Source organism: Chenopodium quinoa, unplaced genomic scaffold (genome assembly GCF_001683475.1).
Source record: "Chenopodium quinoa cultivar QQ74 unplaced genomic scaffold, ASM168347v1, whole genome shotgun sequence".
Classification (NCBI taxonomy): Eukaryota; Viridiplantae; Streptophyta; class Magnoliopsida; order Caryophyllales; family Amaranthaceae; genus Chenopodium; species Chenopodium quinoa.
In genome coordinates this window covers 497,496-513,941 of record NW_018743020.1, presented here as the reverse complement: position 1 = coordinate 513,941, position 16,446 = coordinate 497,496, and the positions used below count along the sequence as shown (strand labels likewise).

The following is a 16,446-nucleotide window of genomic DNA, read 5'->3' as shown; positions in this document are numbered from 1 at the left end:
AACTCATCCAAATTCATCCAAAATAAGCATATATTGAGTTCTACTTTGCTAATTTGCCATATATCAACTCATATAATAAGTGTTTACCACAATCCTTTTTGCTTTGTTGTTGGAAGCCACTTGGCCTTTACCAGGCACTTCCTTGAAGTGTGTCTTCAAGAAAAGATCATGGGCATTTGGTAATTGGCCTTGGTTTTTTGCAGCCTTTATATGTACATGCAGAAAATCAATGAAAACATGTTAGCCCACCAAAATTCATTAATAGAAAAATGACATAATTGTTACTGGACATATTATAGGAACCTTACCATATTTTTAGCATGTTGTACAGATGACATTGAACCTTGAAAGTGGGTCGGTTCAACGACATTTTCCATGGATCCGCCTCTTCGGTTCTTCTTGTTTTGTTCCGACCGCTTCTGATATTTTGGATCGGTGGCAACAATTTTCATAATGCCTTCGTGGACATCCTTATTAAGCCATCTTGGTTTGCGAACATTCAGCCTGTGTGTGATGTTGTAGAACGTGTCACGTAGGCGATTTGCAAACTTTTCTTCGAAAGTGTCCTTCACTTGGTTGTTTAACTCAGGTGCCCACTTGAATTTTTTCTGCAAATTAAGAAAATGTCTTTATTACAAAATTCAACTCCATCAATATAATTTATAAAACATGTATTATGTTAGGTTAAAGTTATCATACGTTGAACAAGTTCCAAAAGTGCTCTCTCGAATCTTCATCAACCTCTCCATAATTCCTCCAAGGCTGAACATAGTAGCCGGTTAGCGAGTCGGAGAGTACATTCTTCACCGGCCTTTTATCAAACCTATAATAAAGGATAGACATTCATGTAAGTAGATAATCAACAAAAAGTGAACAAAACATGGTTAAAGTAATACAAATTCACTTTATCAAAGTAAATACGAATTTAAGGATATTTCATTATACAAATACATACGCACCAAAGTGTGGAAGGGTCCAACTCTAGCAAGTCATTAGGATGCGGGTCTTGTAGCTCCTGTTCCTGATGGTGCTGTTGCTCCTGTTGCCCTTGTACATTTCTGACGATTTCTTGAGAGGCCCCCAAATCATGTGCCTCCTCTTCCTCCATTGACTCATCCTCGTCAACACGTACAACCGGAGATTTCCCCTTAGACTTTCTCCTCTTGGACGTTTCTCCTTTATTTCCTCCTCCCATGATGACCACCTGAAAAAGTTGTTAGTACCATAATCGCACATTGTAAATTCATAAATTAGATCCATAAGACATTAAAATAATAAAATGAGACCAAAAATGTAATGCAATATTACAAGTCCGAGTAGTCATTAAAAACTAAACATTCGAAGACAATAGTAAAAGGAGTAACTAAATATTCTCCTCTTCATTACTCTTATCACTACTACCACTATCATTATCACTATCATTATTACTATCACTAGTTTCATTTAAAAATACATCGATGTCCTCTTCTTCGTCACTATCACTGGAGCCAATGCTTTCTTCTTCTTCTTCATCGCTTGAGATAATAAAGCCATCATCATCATCACTATCAACTTCATAGTCTGGAATGTCATTTGGTGGACAAAGCGTTGCATGTACTTGTGGTGAAGGACCCTGCAAAAACTCTAAATCCACCGGAGCATCAATCACCGACCTTGCTTGAGTTCTAAATACAGCCCACCATTTAACCCGATCACGTTTAAGGCTAGGGTAAGATGCATAATACACTTGAGACACTTGGTAAGATAAGACAAATGGATCATACTTGGGATACTTCTTAGTATGATTTACTTCGACAAGCTTGTATTGTTCATGAATGTTCATTCCTTTACCACAATCCATCCAACTACAACTAAACAAAATAGTCTTGTACTCTTTTTCGGGACCGGTGTAGACAAGTTCAATTATGTCGTTTAAAATGCCAAAGTACTCTCCACCGTCCTCACTTGAGACACACACCCCGTAATTCATTGTAGATTTGTGTTTTCCATAGGACTGTGTGTGGAAATTAAAGCCATCGACAAATATCTGGTTCCAAGTTCGAACACGCTTGAAAGGCCTCATAGACAATGCTCGCAACACATCGGAACTTGGTTTTTGTTCTCTCACCTATAACCGTTACGAATACAAGCGTCACACTAATTGAAATGAAATATATTATATTATATTATCACAAATTAATCGAGATGCAATATTCGAAAAGTATTATAACCTTGTGATGAAACCAATCAGGGAATTCACTTTCGCATTTCTCCATGACATCTTCTCAACGCAAATAAGTTCGAGTACTAAGAATGTAGTCCTCAAACTGCCTAATAGATTAATGACACATGGTTATTCATTGCATCAATTATATTAAATTTAAGGGATTTTCAAAAGTTTATCGTAAACATATATACCTTTCGTATTCACCAAGAATGCCGGTATTTCTTAAAACGAACAAATGAGCACGTTCGAGTTCCTTGTCATCTAAATACCGAGTTTTACCCAAATTTGACACATGACCCTTATCCACCGTGAACAGCTCTGGGATTTCATCGTTGTCAGCCGGGGATTCCACATCAGCATTCACATTTCAACCTAGATCTCGTGTTTTTGTGTCAACTGAGGGCTAAAAGTAATTGGAGCAGAAGTTTGATATCTCTTCAGTGAGATAAGCGTTGCATATGGAACCTTCAACACAAGCCTTATTACCAATTTTTCGTTTCAGGTGATTGAGGAACCTGTAATTATGTTTATGTAGCCATAGAAGTATAAGTAACGGAAATCAATGAAAGAGATGAAAGTAAGAGTTGAGAAAGGACCTTTGATTTACCTTTCGAAAGGATACATCCACCGATATTGAACAGGTCCACATAACTTGCCCTCATATGGAAAATGAATTGGTAAATGATCCATGGATTTGAAGAAAGATGGGGGGAAAACCTTCTCAAGCTTGCACAAGATCTCAACTATGTTTTTTTCCAATCGCTCCATGTCGCTAACTGTAATTGTGTAGCAACATAAATCGCGAAAGAATTGGCTTATCTCTATAATTGCATTCCATATATGGGTAGGGAGCAATTCTCTCAAAGCAGTGGGCAACAACCTCTCCATGAACACGTGACAATCATGACTCTCATTCCATGTAACTTACCTGATTGCAAATCAACGCATCGGCTCAAATTGGAAGCGTAACCATCAGGAAACCGCAGCTGTTTGACCCACTCACACAAAACCTTTCTCTGAGCCTTGTCAAGAGCAAATGGAGCCTTTGGCATGAATTCTTTTCCTCTATCATCCTCTTGAAGATGTAGCTAGGGCCGTTTACAGTATTTAGCAATGTCATTCCGAGCTGATGGGGTGTCACAAGCTTGCTTTTTCACGTCCATTATAGTGTGAATCAACTGATCAAAAAAGTTTTTTTCAACGTGCATGACATCTAAGTTGTGACGAACAAGCAGATGTTTCCAATATGGAAGGTCCCATAGAGTGCTTTGCTTGAACCACCCTTTTTTTGCATTCTTGAGACGTTTCAATGCCTCGGGGCCATCTGCTGCTTTCGGGAGGTTTTTCACACATTCCCAAAGTTCCTCTCCTGACATGATGTGAGGTGGTGAACCTTTTTCGACTTTGTTTTTACAAAATGCATTTTTACTATTTCGAAAAGGATGATTTATCGGAAGGAATTAACGATGGTAGTCAAACCAAGAAACCTTACCACCATTTTCGAGCCAAAATGCTTTGCTTTTCTCCATGCAATATGGACAAGCCTTCTTACTGGCTGTGGTCCAACCAGATAACATACCATAAGCCGGGAAGTCACTAACGGTCCATAGGATGGCTGCTCGAAGATTGAAATTTTGTTTTCTCGAAATATCGTAAGTATTTGCCCCACTTTCCCACAACTGTTTCAACTCGTGTATGAGTGGCTGCATGTAAACATCCAAGTTTCCCTTAGGGTTTTTAGGACCCGAAACGAGTAACGAAAGAAACATGAACTGTCTTTTCATACACATTGACGGAGGCAAGTTATACGGGGTCAAAATGATAGGCCAACATGAATACTGTCCCCCAAACTGACCATGTGGAGCAAATCCATCTGTACATAGGCCAAGTCGAACATTACGAGGTTCAGAGGAAAACTCAGGAAAGAAACTATCTAGGTGTTTCCACGCTTCACTATCGCTAGGGTGTGCCATTGTGCCTTGAACTCGAGGATTTTTAGCATGCCATGTCATTTCCTCAGAAATGTTTTTAGTTGCAAAAAGCCTTTGCAACCTAGGTGTGATAGGGAAATAAAATAGAACATTCAAAGGCACTAAGCTACCTTTAGAAGTCTTCTTGTATCGGTCGCTGCCACACACCCTACATGTAGATAATTGAGCATCATCTTTCCAAAACAACATACATCCTTCCGGGCATGCATGAATCTTTTCATAGGGCAGCTCTAACCCCTTAACAATTTTCTTGACCTCATAGAATGTCTCGGCCATGTGGTTGTTGTTACGAATCGCTTCATTAACCAAAGAAGCAAATCCATCAACTCATTTGTGCGGCAAATTATACTCACACTTTAGGCTAGTGATTCTAGAAGCCATCTCTAACACAGACAATGAACTCCCTTCGTATAACGGTTGTTGAGAAGCCCTTAACATATCAAAAAATGGCTTGGCTTGTGCATTAGGCTCCTCCTCTAATGAAACAGGTGGCTATTCGGAATGGCCTTGATCTTGAGACTGACCAAAGGCATCCAAAACCATTTCACGATATTCATTTGACTCCCTTCTACAAGTTCCTGGAAACCCTTCCCCATGACACATCCACTCGTAGTAATTAGGTAAAAAACCGCTGCGATACAAATGAAGTTTGACCGTATCTGGATCCCAGAGACGTTTGTTTTTGCATTTAAAACATGGACACCTAACTTCATTCGGGTTGCTACTCTCAGGATGATCTTCCACATATTTAAGGAATTCATCTACCCCCTTCAAGAACTCAGGATTAATAGAATTCCCAACCTTCCTTTCGTACATCCAGCTACGTTCTTTTCGTTTCATGATTACAAGTTCTACACAACTAACACATATGCCATTAATCACATCAGTCATAAATCACAATATATATTCATTATAGATCAAACTATTATGGAAATGCAAATGAGAAGAGAAATGATTTCCAAGGGTCCTTATCACTCCAACCTAACCCATCCTTGTACGTTCAATCTCACTAGTGAATGTATGCCAGAATTTCAATTCTATGGAAAATCCGGCAGCATCTCCCTACAGTTCCCCGAGTACACAATATAGGCGATTAGAAACACCTATATGTGTACCTAGAGAACATTATAGAGAAATGACAAGCAAGGATCTTCCTTAGAATTAAAACAAAGGAATACATTCACCACCTAAGTGAGAATAAACGTACAAGGACAGTCCCAACCGGGGACTATTCAAGACATAATCCTAATGTGTATGCCTTGAACGGGTATCTAGGTATATGATTATGCAAACGATTTTTTAAAAAATATTAAAACTAAACTAACATACAAAAAATTATACAAATATATCATAATTAAACTTAACATAAACAAACATATCATAAAACCATAACATTAATATAAACAAATCAAACCAAACAAAACCAAACTAAACTAACATATCATAATATTAAATATAGTAACATGCATTATAAAAAATTAAACTTAAGTAAGAAACATTATATTAAACTAAACAAAACTAAACTAGATTATAATAAACTAAAGTAATCTAACATACATCATATTAAACAAAACAAACAAAACGTACCTAAAGTTTCATAATATTAAACTAATCTAATATTCTTTAGTAAAACTAAACTAAATTAAACCACATTATATTAAAATAAACTAAACTAAAATTTCATAATATTAAACTAATCTAATATACTTTAGTAAAACTAAACTAAATTAAACCACATTATATTAAAAAAAAAAACTTAACTAAACTAACATACTTACAAAAAGATAAACTAAACTAAACTAACATACTTACAAAAAAAAAAAGTTAACAAAACTAAACTAAAACACATTATATTAGAAAAAACTTAACTTAACTAAGTTATGTTAAACAAAATCAAACCAAAGTAACATACATACAAAATATTAGAGTTTGTAATGTGACTAACCTTTAGATCTGCACTTCTTTTTGACAATCAAACAATCTAATTGTACAAATCCTTCAAAATATTTAAAAATAATATATTAAATAAATAAGGGTTTATTATTTAACAAAAAAAAATTAAAAAAAAATTGGCATGACTCAAACCTTGGCGCGGCGCCGGCAACGACAACCATCCACGGGGAGGGAAGGAAGGAGGCCGGAGGTCGGAGGCTGCGGTTGTGGTGGTCGAAGCAAAAAAAACTCAGATTCGAATGAAAAAAAAAACAAAAACCAAAAATAAAAGGTGTACACTGACCTGACGGCGGCAGTTGCGTGACGGAGGGTTGTGGTTTGGGTCACCGACGGCGGAAGAAACGTGCGGCGACTTCTCCTTCCCTCTCTCTTTCTCTCTCCTTTTCTTTCTTCTGTGCCTCTCTCTTTCTCTCTCCTTCTCTTTCGTTCACCGGGGCGTCGCCGGAAACCACCAGGAACGCCGCGTTCTTTCTTCTCTTTCCTTCTCTTTCTCTCTCTCCTGCCGCTACTTCTCTTTCTCTCTCTGCGTTTCTTTCCCCCTTTTTTTAAGGTCAAGGATACAAAATTAAATTTCAAATATGACAATGAGTTTTACGATGGAAATAAGTTCCGTCGTAATTATAAACTTATTGCGACGGAATTTTCCGTCGTAAGTTTATAATTACGACGGAACTTATTTCCATCGTAAATTCTACGAGGGAAAATGCCTCGTAATTGTAATTTTCCGTCGCTAAATTGCGACGAATTTTGTTCCGTCGTAATTACCAATCTTAACGACGGAAAAACATGTCCGTCGTAAGTATTCCGTCGCAATTTAGCCTATTTCTAGTAGTGAAAAGGAGATAAAGTAATCCCTTTGGAATCTTGTACCAGATCTGAAACCCCCTTTGGCTTCTTTTTTTATCCTAAAAATTACTCACCTCTCAAAAACTTTCCCGGCACCTCTCCTTGTTTTCCCTCTAACAATGAAGCTCCTATTCAGAATCAGTCACCATCAATAACCTCACCTACATTTCAGAAAGTGACCCAACCTTGTACCAGTTCATAGTCTGGTGTGTAACCTTCGGGCAAATCAACCAAGTCCCATACTTGATTTTTAAACATGGAGTCCGTCTCAAATTTCATGGCTTTTTGCCATATATCAGAGTTAGGGCTCGCCATAACTTGCTTGCTGGTTGCCATATATCAGATTTCATGGCTTTTTGCCATATATCAGAGTTAGGACTGAGCATTTGCATCGTCGGTTTGATTTTTCACAGTTTCACCAACGTCAACTGATGCTGTTTGAGCACTTTGACTGTTAATTTGATTTTGTTACTTGTCCTGTCGAACTTCATTAAGTTCGATTTTTCTCCCACTTGTCATTTTGGAAAGGTGTTCCTTCTCTAAAATGACACCATTGCGAGCAAAAAACACTTTGTTCACAAATTTGTTGTAAAAGTAATACCCCTTGGTATCTTTTTGATATCCCACAAAGAAACACTTATCAGATTTAGGGTGAAGTTTGTCAGAAATTAATCTTTTGACATAAGCTTCGCATCCCCAAATCTTGATAAAAGACAATCGTGGAAGTTTCTTCATCCATAATTCATATGGAGTCTTTTTGACAGCTTTTAAAGGAGCACAATTCAGTTTTAGTGCCGCAGTTAGAAGTGCATATCTCCAGAAATAGATAGGAAGATCACTAAGACCCATTTTTTATCGTACCATGTCTAACAAGGTTCTCGGATACTTCGTTCCATTGTAGAGTTCCTAGAGGTGTCAATTCTGAAAAAATACCATGTTGACGCAAGCAAAATGCAGTTCGTTTTTTACCCTTTCCTAAAGCCAAACTAAATTTGTAAAAACTCGACCAACCTAATACGAGAATATGGTAAGTCAAGGGTCGAACTGAAAGGAATGAGTAGGTGTAAGCTATAGCCTATGTCAAGCTACTTTGAAGAATGTAGAAGGTTATGGTTGGTAACTAAGGTCTTGAGATAGCTAAAATAATCGAGAAATTCATTATACTAAACACTAGGGATATAGGCTCCACATGTAAGCTCAGTGATTATGCTAATTAATGGATCACTCAATCAATTCAAACATTACAAAGGACAAACAATAGTTGCAATAGAGGGTATCAAACTTTCTAAAACAACAATGGTAAGCACGTTCTAAGATATCGAGGGTTGATTGAAACATAGGACATGCTAAGTATAGAGAACTACCAAAACGCAATTCACTTTCATCTAAAATTTTTTTTAGCACATTTTCCCAATTGGCTTCAAATCTTCTTTCAGCAAGCATCTATATAGTTCCTCAAAGGAACCGAAAAAATAATAGATTTGAGGTTTTCTTGACATCTTGACATTGCATCCCCTCTCCTTAGGCTTTAACTCATAATGCAATCCCTCGGTATATGACTCAACCACTAGGTCAAAAGGGCTTTTCCAAAGGTTTTAACGTAAGGGCAAAAGGTTAAGGGTAGGCTTAAAATTTAGAATTTGGTGGTACACCTAAGTTGTAAAGCAAAGATAGGCCAAATCTCAACACCAAAACCAAGTGGTCACCAAACAAAAAAAAAAAAAAAAACTAACACCCCCAAGCTTATTCAAAGCTATACCTACAATCATATATATAAAAAGCGTAAGACGCTTCCTCCCAAGCTAGAAAATAGCATTGTCCTCAATGCTTAAAAATAAGGAGATACGTTTACATCAAAATGTTTTAAACTTTTCATTTTTCACTTTTTTTCAATTGTGCCAAAGCTAAATGAAATTGCTTTGCTTTTTCTCAACTTTTCAAGTTTAAACACATTCATTTTTAGGGGGCGCTGACTTTGCATTGACTTTTCTCTTTTCTCTCTCTTCCATGGTTATGTGATTTTGATGGTTCTTCTTCCTTGAGGTCGTTAACAATGGCAAGAAAGAAGAAGCAAGCTACTCCTCTCCCCTAAACTGTTGTAAAACAGACTCATATAGCTCCTATTGATAAAATTTTGTAAAGTTTAAGGAATTATGGGACTACTTTCAACCCAACTTCGATTGATGAAACTGAAGAACTTGTTACCCCAGCTCCTGGGTTAGTTCATCCATCTGCTAGAATGTTTCCCCGTAGTGATGTAGAAATCATTGCTGCAGCTGAGGGTATCAATTTTGGCTTGATTTCAAAGGAATCCAATCGAACAGTAACTAGGGTTTCTCCGATTAATGTTCCATTGGATCCTAATCTCGATATTGCTTCTTTACCTAAATCGAGTGTTTCCATACCAAATGCTGATATGCCAATCCTGGTGGTGTGGATCCTCCTGATTCAAGTTGGGAGACTTTATTCCGAGGGAAACTTGCTGCAAAAGGATCTGCTCTGTCCTATGTTGCCCCTGTTCTTAAGAAAGGTAAGCCTGTTGCAAAATTGGTTACTGCTGATTTGCTAGAGGGTAATAAGAAGTGGTGTAATGATGTAATATTCTATGTTATGGGGTATTACCCTACCATGCTGCTGTTCATAGGTTTATAGCACAGAATTAGAGTGATTTTAAAAAACCAGAAATCTTCTGGCATGATGATGGTTATTTTATCATCAATTTACATTCTGCAGCTAATATGAATACATTGTTATGCTCTGGGCCACATATGTTTTATGGGAAACCAGCTATTGTTAAACCTTGGAGTGAGAAGTTTGATTTTCACTCTAAAGTGCTCAGAACAATTTCTTTATGGGTCAAGCTCCCGAACTTGCCCTTGAACTGTTGGGGAACTGATACCCTAAGCAAAATTGGTAGTCTATTGGGTGTGCCTATTTGTGCAGATGAGTGCACTTCTAGGAAACTTAGGGTGTCTTTTGCTAGGATTCTTGTTGAAATTGATGTGACTAAGGCCTTACCTGATTCTGTCTGGGTTGAGGGACCAACTGGTGATATTGTTGAGCTAAGGGTTTAGTTTGAATGAAAGCCTCTATTTTGCAAGAAGTGTGATAAGGCTGGCCATGATTAATCTTCTCCTAAGGCTACTCAGAAACAAGCTGCTCCTGCTCAGAAAGAAGCTGCTCAGACATAAAAGCAAGTTTGGAAGCCTAAAACTAAGCCTGCTATTTCCCAGGTAACTGTTACTCAGCAAAATGGAGCTAAACCTGCTAATCCACCTATGACTACTCCTGCTCAAGATAATCAATTGGTCAATTCTGATGATGGGGGGAGATTGGTGGGTAAAAAGACCAAGTCTTAGACTACTAGGCAATCACAGCATGTGGTTACTAGAGTTAATGCTTATAATGTGTTAATGGCTGATGAGGTGGCTTCTATTCCTATCGGGGTGATGGTAATCCCCCTCTGGTGCCATGATTATTACAAATTGGAATATTAGGGGCCTTAATGACCCCAATAAAATAACTGCAGATAAGCAGCTGCTTAATGATCACTCAATTGATGTTATAGCTATTTTGGAAACTAAAGTTAAACTTCATAAGTTTGATCTATGAAAAAGAAGTTTGGTAAAGCTTGGGATTGGACTTGCAACTATTCTTTCTCTCCTAAAGGAAGGATATGGGTTGGCTGGAAACCTGATGCTGTCTCTCTTGATGTTATTGCAGTTAATGAGCAATTCATTCATGTTGTTATCACTACTGATGATCAACAACACCAAATTTCTTAGCATAGGTCTCTTATGTTGTCTGGCATTAAGGCCTTAGGTAATATTCAATTGCCTTGGCTTTGTATTGGTGATTTTAATTCTGTTTTGGCTTTTGAGGATGGATTCAATGGAAATCCAGTTACTGATTATGAGGTTAAGGATTTCAATGATTTTATTCATGACTTGGAACTTGTTAAATCAAGAGTAAAGGTTCTTTCTACTCTTGGAAAAATAAAGGTCATGGTATGGATAAGACTGCTTCTAGAATTGATAGAGGTTTGGTTAATGAGGCTTGGTTGATGACATATTGTTAAATTGAGGTTGTCTATCATCCTCCTTCTCTTTCTGATCACTATCCTATTCTTGTGGATATTGTTCATTTTATTGCTGGGAAAGGCAAACCTTTCAAGTTTTTGAATTGCCTTGCTTCTCATAAAGATTTTAAAGAGGTTGTGTCTTCTCATTGGGATGTTCCTGTTACTGGAAGCTCTATGCTGCAAGTTTGGAAGAAGCTAAAATCTGTCAAGATTGGTCTTAAAAGTTTGAATACTAAACATTTTGCTAAGGTCACTGACAGGTTAGAAGAGGCTAGGCTTTCCTTGGTTGAGGTTCAATCTCAGTTTGCTGATGATATTACTAATGCTTCTCTTTAAGCTCAAGAATCTGTTGGAATTGAGAAGGTGAAGTATTGGATGAACACTTGTGAGAGTATCTTGAAACAGAAATCTAGAGTTGATTGGATCAAGCTTGGGGCCTCTAATTCTACTACTTCTTTTCTGTTCTTAAGCAAAGACAGAATAGGAATAGAATTGACTCCATTTACGCCAATGATGATGTTTTGATAAAGGATCCTAATTTGGTTCAAGCTGAAATTCTCAGTTTTTATCAAAATCTATTAGGTTCTGCTGCTAATACTTTACCAGTTGTTGATATTGCTGTTGTTAGGGCTTAGAATTAGTTGTCCTATGATGATAATGATATTCTTGCTGCCCCTGTCTCTTACTCTGAAATTGATCTTGCTTTAGCTGGTATTGGTGATGACAAAGCACCTAGCATAGATGGGTTCAATGTTGTGGTTTTCAAACAAGCTTGGAACCATATTAAAGCTGATGTGTATAAAGCGGTTTTGGAATTCTTTGATACTGGTGTGTTAGAGAATTCTTTGATACTATTACCCTTGTTCCAAAGGTTCAGATTCCCTCTTATGTAAAGGAATACAGGCCTATCGCTTGCTGTACTCTAGTATATAAACTGATCTCTAAGGTCATTATTGCTAGATTGGCAAAGGTTATAGGTTCTGTTGTAAATGAAGCTCAAGCTGGGTTTATCCCAAGCAAGCACATAGGTGATACTATTTTGTTAGCTACAGGGCTGATTAAAGGCTATTCTCACAAGTTTTTCACTCCCAGATGTAGGTTGAAAATAGACCTTAGGAAAGCTTATGACTCTATTGTATGGAGTTTTCTAGAGGTTATGCTTGGTGAGTTGGGGTTCCCTAATAAGGTCATAAACTGGATAATAGGATGTATAACTTCTGTCACTTACTCAGTTCTGATTAATGGCTAGCCTCTGGTCCCTTTCCAAGCTAAAAAAGGTTTAAGATAAGGTGATCTTATGTCCCCTTTCCTCTTTGCTCTGTGTATGGAGTATCTTTCAAGGTGTTTTCAGGACATGACTAAGAATCCAGACTTTAATTTCCATCCTAGGTGTGAGAAACTTGGAATTACTCATTTGATGTTTGCTGATGATCTGTTGGTCTTTGCTAGGGCTGATATGGAGACTGTTAAGCTTCTTTTTCAAGCTTTATAGAAATTTTCTGGGGCTTTTGGATTGTTTGCAAATCTAGATAAAAGTGATGCCTATTTTGGGGGTGTCTTGCAACAAGAGAAATCTGATCTTCAGCAAGTGCTGGGAATGGCTAATGGTTCCTTACCTTTTAAGTACCTCGATGTTCCCCTTTCTTCTAAAAAGCTTACTATTTCTGAGTGTAGGCCTTTAGTTGAAAGAGTTACTTGTAAAATTGATACTTGGGCTGCCAAACATCTCTCTTATTCTGGTAGATTGCAACTAATTAAAAGTGTTCTTTTTGGCATTCAAGCTTTTTGGGCTCAGATTTTTATTTTGCCAAAGAAGATTGTAAAGGAAATGAAGTCTAGATTTAGGTGCTTTTTGTGGACTGGAAAAATTAACCCCTCTAAGAAAGACTTGGTTGCTTGGAAATTTTTATGCTTACCTAAATCTTGTTGGGGCTGGAATATTTCTTCTTTGGAAGAATAGAACAAGGCAGCTATAACTAAGGTTCTTTGGGATCTGGCTAGCAAATCTGATTATCTTTGGGTAAAATGGGTGCATATATACTATTTTGCAGGCAAGGAGATATGGATTGCTGCTATTCCTAAGAAAGCTTCTTGGATTTTAAAGAAGGTTCTTGCTTCAAGAATGCTTGTGAATGATATTGGTGGTTGGAATGTCATTGTTAATGGAAAAATGCAAATCAAGAAGTTGTACTGTGTCATTAAGCCCTAGAGACCTAAAGTTCCTTGGAAGAGAATTATTTGCAACAACCAGGGCTCTCTAAAGAGCTTATTTGTCACATGGCTTGCTATTCTAGACGGACTAGTTACTCAAGACAAACTGCTGTCATGGAAGATTACTTGTGACCCTTGTTATTTTTTCTGTGCTGCAGAGAATGAAACAGTGTAGCATTTATTTTTTGATTGCAGGTTTCTAATGGAATCTGGTCTTCACTACATTAGATTCTGGGTTTCTCTAGACCTATTCTCAGGTTTTCTGAGGAGCATAACTGGATTGCTACGCATTGCAGGAAGACTGACAGTAGAAGCAGAATTGTAGCTATGTGTTTCTCTGAAACAGTTTACAACATATGGTTTCAGAGAAATGCTTTGATGTTCATAGGGAGTTGCAAAACAGGTACTGATTTGATTAGAGATATTGTTTTCCTTGTTGCTTGTAGGTGTAATAGTGCTGACAGGTTTTTATAGTATTCTGTTTAGGCTCTTTGTCTGGTCCTAGTTCTTAGTACCCTTCCTAGAAGGTGCCTAAGTTCTTGAGTCCAGTAGTTTTGTTTCTAGTTCTTCCTAGAACCCTTCCTAGAATGTGGCTAGGTTAGAGCTAGGGACTGGTTTTGGTGTTTGGTGGCCTTTGTGGTCTCTTGGTGTTTGGGTTGTTACAACTTAGCTTTTTGTAGGTTGTAACTTTATTCTCCTTTTGGTAATAAAATCTCTATTTACCAAAAAAAAAAAAAAAAAACTTTTCAAGTTTTCATTTTGGAAAAATTAGAAATAATAATCCCAACTTTCATCAATTTTGGTAGAATAATCCCAACTTTAGATTATACTGGAATAATCTGAACTTTGGGGGGTTTTCTTTTTCTTCAATCCCAAATACCGATTACCGGTTGAATGGTTTTTTTTTTAATGTAAGTAACACGTGTCACAAATTAATTGGTTAAAAAATATTTTAAAAAAAAACCACCAGTTATCACCCAACCTCCAACCCCTGCTCACCGGAGCCCCCAACCCCACCCACTGTCCTCTCCCTCTTTCACTGAAAAACACAAGCTCAGACCCGGAACCTAACCCCGACCCTCCCCTACCCCAAAAAACAAACATCCCTCATCCCAAAACCCCTAACCCAGCCCCACCCGTTTTCGAATTAGCGGCGACCGGATTTGTGAATTAATGGCGCGTAGGGAGGGGATTTAGCGGCGAAGGGGGAGGGAAATTAGCGCGCGCAGGGGGAGGGGGAATAAATGGCGTAGGGCGCGCGGTGAGTTTTGGGGTGGAATTGGGAGGGTTTTGTTGGTGGTTGCGTGGAGGTTTCACGAAGGGGGATGGTGGTTTAGATGGTAGCGGCTGCATCGGCGACTAGGGTGATGGTTGCGTGGACGAGGTGGTGGCTAGGCTGGCGGCGACTAGGGCGGTGGTTGCGTGGGGTCCGACGAGGCTGGGCAGCCTGGGCTGGGTGGTTTTTCTAAAAACAAATTGATTTTTTTTAATTATTTTTTTAAAATTTTTGAACCAATTAAAACTCGACACGTGTCAAGTGACTTGATATAATAGGTCATTGACTTTTGTTGACCGGTTAGGGATTGAAGAAAAAGAAGACCCCCCAAAGTTCGGATTATTCTGATATAATCTAAAGTTGGGATTATTCTACCAAAATAGATGAAAGTTTGGATTATTATTTTTAATTTTTCCTTTCATTTTTTTTACATTATTTATTGTCCTCAACTCTTTTAACTATGGACGGATTTTACAACTTTGAATTTGAATGTCCTTGCCTTTTTTTAACTTTGGACGACTTTTTGATTTATTCACTTGCTATTATTCACAAGATATACAAAACATAAGCTTGCTCACAAATAAGAACCAATATCCAAATTCAAATACCACAATCTCCAGGCCAAGAACATGATCATTTGCTTCACAAAAACCAAAATTGGAACAAAATAAAACAAAAGGCACAAAGTTCTAAAGATGTGGCTTGAAAAGAAGGGCTAAGGCTCAAATGGTTAGCAAGTAGGCAAATGTGAACCCAAGAACTAAAAATAAAGAAGATTAACCTAGAAAAGAAAAATAACCACCCCGAAAAGATGCTTTGTCCTCCCTAGATAGTTCAATATCGTGTTTGAGAATTATGAGTCAAGAGTCAAGATTAGGTCCGCAATAGTCAAGGATCTAATCCGCTCATACAAGTAATTAAAGAAGGCTTGAAAACTATGAAACCTCACAAGGATGTGGCAAAAACTCACTAAAAGCTTCAAAATCACCAAAGGGGAACAATTGCGAGTTTTCAAAAATAAGAGAATCCGGTTTCAAGGTCCCAATAGTTCTAAACGACTACTTTAGCATGTTCTATCCTAGAGTCAACCAAAGAAACTCTCAAACCGTGCAAAACATTGTTCTTAGGAAGAATGATAGCCAATGTGCAAGCTCAAGTGGTACTAAATCCAAAGCAAAAGCAAAATTATTAAGAAAGAATAGCAATGCCTCAAAAACATTTTATTTTTATTTACAAAACATTTTTTGATTTTAGTTGTTTCATTATTTTTATGATTTTTCTAACTTTTTATTTTTTTATTTTCATATTTCATCATCATTTTTTTTGTAAGAAAAGGAATGTTTAAAATCAAAACATATGAAAGCAAAATATAAAAAGGAATGTAGAAGAAAAGAGAAAAAGGAAACAAAAAGAAAAAGGAAAACCATAGGAAAATAGAAAATGAGGAAAAAGATATAAAATGAAAAATAGAAAAGCAAAGGAGAAGTAGAAATGCAACAAGTAAGTAAGCTAACACATAAGTCCCAATCGACAAACGAGTGAACATTTTGCCACAACGCCAATGTTCCCGAACACACTAAGGTGTTAAAAAGCAAACATCCTCGAACCGTTCAACTTCTCTTAATCTAAACCTAAACTAAGCAGCCAAGAAAAGTAAATAAAAAGAAGAAGAACAGAAGGATCTCACCGGACGTCGAAGTTATGCTACATCAAACAAAGTGAAAGAGAACCTTAATGAAGCATCAATATCCAAAGCATAAGCGACGAAGCAAGGTGAGAAAGAGAAAGACTATATACAAAGAAAATTGTTAGTAACTTCAATACAAAAGAAAAGAAAAATATAAAAGAGAAAATGTATGCAAATAAAGAAAAAAGCAATATA

General features: G+C 37.3%; 1 long non-coding RNA gene across 1 annotated transcript; it reads right to left on the bottom strand.

The window, feature by feature from the left end:
* Positions 1-502: 502 nt before the first annotated feature.
* LOC110729975 lies at positions 503-6,676 on the bottom strand. The gene is made up of 3 exons (XR_002512981.1): positions 6,143-6,676; positions 700-1,204; positions 503-608 (listed from the first exon to the last, which is right to left on the bottom strand). It is a non-coding gene; the product is annotated as an uncharacterized LOC110729975 (long non-coding RNA).
* Positions 6,677-16,446: the final 9,770 nt, after the last annotated feature.